Consider the following 3,657-nt stretch of genomic DNA (forward strand, 5'->3'; position numbering starts at 1 on the left):
TATATATATATATATATATATATATATATATATTTAATTGGAATTTACAAAAAGGAACAAAAGATGAAGACAGGTGTGCAAACAACAAACAGGTCTATTAGTTTAACACTCGGGAAGGTGAGAAAGTCTTTTACGTTTCGAGCCTACGCTCTTCAACAGAAAGGAACATGACAAAATAAACAAAGAGAGAATAAAAGAAGCTACAATGTTTAGCGGTTGATTATGGCAATATATATACTTGTATGCGTATATATATGTATATCTATATATAGTTAATAAAAAAACATATATCAGTAAGAATCACACTCAAAAAAATATAGAGCAGTATTTATTACAACAACATTTTATACAGAATTACGAAGGGTTTCCCACCCACAAAGCCAAAGCGTTGTGGATAAATACAAATTTTAAAATATCTACATCGTGCAGGTGAGGAAACGCTCAGAACTCGAGGAATACCAAGAAAGTTATTGAGTACGGGTTACTTCCCCTTAATTAGAGGTGGGAATAAAAACTTTATAGATTCGGAAAGGCCTAACGGGCAAACAAGGAAATCCAAGTAGTGCTTGAAGTGGAGACATTTAGGAAACACTTCGTTACGGTTGTTCAATGCGTCAGGCTTCTTAAAGTCCTTAAGAATTTTGGTTCTCTCCGCGATGCAGATCTTGCAACGGCCACTTCTTATTAATCTACAAGCCTGGAAAGTCAATTAATTTCCACCTGACATCACACGGGGTCCCTTGATCTTTGAGGACGTGAGATGTCAGGTGGAAATTAATTTTCCGGTCCCGTATATTAATGGAAGTGGCCGTTGCAAGATCTGCATCATGGAGAGAAGCAAAATTCTTAAGGACTTAACGTTTTTTTCGTATTCATCGAGTTTTGAACATTTCCTCACGCTGCAACGTAGATATATTAAAATGTTGTATTCATATAGAGTCAGACGAGCTGTCCTCAAGGCTTTGGTTTTGTGGGTTTTGAGGAGTGAGAGAGGGAACGGTGAAAGGAAGAGAAGAATCGGGGAGGGTTGGGACGCAACATTTTTTCACTCCCTAACTAGCGTTCAAAATAATTTTTCTATCGTCTTGGCCTAACAGCCCTTACCGTTTGTTCTCACTGTTCTGTCTTATTTTTACTGTCTTGTTCTCACTGTCCTGTCTTTGTTTATACTTTCACCCTCCGCAAAAATTTCCAAATTTTAATTAATTTGCTTTCGGGAAGGACTGCTTCAACGAAGTCGCGTATTGTCCTTACCTTCGAAACACGGAGTAGAGATGGAACAGGGACAACTGAAGAAGGGTTATACTTTTTAAGTTGCATGTCTCGTTTCTCTGTTTTTTTCGTTGTTCGAAACAAAGTTCGTTTTCTGTCTTCGTCTTTATGTTTTCGTTTCTCATTGTGTTTAACGTTTTTTGTGATGTCCTGTACTCATATATTCTTGGATGTATACATATAGATGTCGGTATGTACATATATGTATGGATATATGCATATAATTATATATTATTTATGTTACTATATATATATATATATATATGTACAGGGTTGGCCAAAAGTCACCTTACAGTAAATCAATACCCATTTAATGCCAAAATTAAAACAAAAAATATTTTATATGAGACTTCGCTAATAAATAGAAGAACGTGGGAAAAAGATATTGAATATATAGATCCATATTAGAGAAAACGATAAGGTGTCTATAGAGACATAAATGATAGAGAGATAGTTTGATGCAATTATATTTAACAATGAGAAAACTAAAATAGCATGACAAATTGTTTCGTAACCTTAAAACATGTCGATAATTTATATTATTATATTTAATAATAAATTACTTACATGTGTGCGTGAAAGCAAAATGCACAAAATCTTTCAAAATAATGCAGAATTTAAGCTACGTCCTCAGGTGGAAGAAAGTCATAACTGAATTTTCTTACAGTTAAATAAAATTTCAGTAAATTATTTCTCTGTCATTTATGGATATATATATATATATATATATATATATATATATACAAAGTATGAGGGTTTAATTCACATGTGATCTAAACGATTAGGTACGCTATGTAAGTGCTGTAACGGATTATTAGGGCTCCAATGTTATAGCCGAGACAGTAGTTGTCGAACCATTGCAGATTTCCGATGCACCGGTTATATAATTGTTAACGAGGACAACAAACGTTAAAGCAACGCAAGCATCTCAAATTGTATACGAGGGGGATCCAAAAATATCCTGGCTTTAAGGTCGTCGTGAAAGACCTGGTTGAAGGTCCAACCATCCGCGTTCATTTTCAGGACTTTTACAGGACCGCTGCAACAATTGCGTAAAATTCAGAAAGGAATATGTTGAATAAAATCATAACTGATCCTCTTGTATTTTCTATTACTCAAAGCCAGGAACTTTTTAGCACCCGCTCGTGTGTGTATACATAGATATATGTGTGTGTGCGTTTATGTGTGTGTGTGTTTATGTGAGTGTGTGTATATACATACATACATACAAATATATAACAAATTGTTTATGACTGTGGCATTCTAAGTAGATAAAGCTATATATATACTAGCATATAGAATATTAGGTTAAAAAAGCCTCATTGGACAGAAGAGGCTGGAGGACTCGAACTCACATTTGCTTTAAATATGAGAGACGTGCTACCATTTTGAAATACGAAGCCTTCGCATTGTCTCCAACCATTTGTATGCTTTGTTTTTATGACGAAAACAATACGCGTATACACACACAAACACACACACGTATACACACATTCAACTATAGCTATATATGTGTGCGTCTGCGTAGCTATCTATCTATACATACATACATATATATATATATATATATATATATATATATATATATATATATATATATATATATATGTACACACACACACGTATATAAACGTATAAATATATATACATATATACATATGTATATATATATATATGTATATATATATATATGTATAGATATATACACACACAGATAGACACACAGACAGACAAGCACACGCATATATATGTTTATATATATATATTTGTATATATATATATATATATGTGTGTGTGTGTGTGTGTGTGTGTGTGTGTACAGATTCGTACGCGCTCATTTACAACCAGCTTCATAATGTGACACCATACGTTGCTCTTATGATGTTTTCTCTTTAACATAGTCACATCAAGTTTCATCAAACAACCAACCGCCATATTTTCTTTCTCTCTTTTTTGTTTGTTTTGTGCTTTTGACACCCAATCATAGTTTGCTTAATTTTTACTTTCTGAAATAAAACAACAACAAAACCCAGTCAAAAAAAAAATATAATGATAATAAATAAGCAAAAAAGGAAAACAAAACGAAACAAAAGAATAAAAAAGAAAAACAACTCGTCTTTACTATTGTAATTTTAAATTTTATGTCCTAAAAGAAAATTATACATATATATATATATATATGATTGACCGTTGACTGAACACTATTCAATTTTTTTTCTCCGTGTTTTTCTCCTTGTCTCCGTATTCTTTCTGTTGAAGAGCGTAGCTCGAAACGTCAAAGACTTTCCGTATTCCCGAGCGTCATACTAATATATACTTTTGTTATTTACACCACCTGTCCTCGTCTGTTGTTATTTTTTGTATAATCTCCCATATATATATATA

Source organism: Octopus bimaculoides, chromosome 5 (genome assembly GCF_001194135.2).
Source record: "Octopus bimaculoides isolate UCB-OBI-ISO-001 chromosome 5, ASM119413v2, whole genome shotgun sequence".
NCBI classification, from domain to species: domain Eukaryota; kingdom Metazoa; phylum Mollusca; class Cephalopoda; order Octopoda; family Octopodidae; genus Octopus; species Octopus bimaculoides.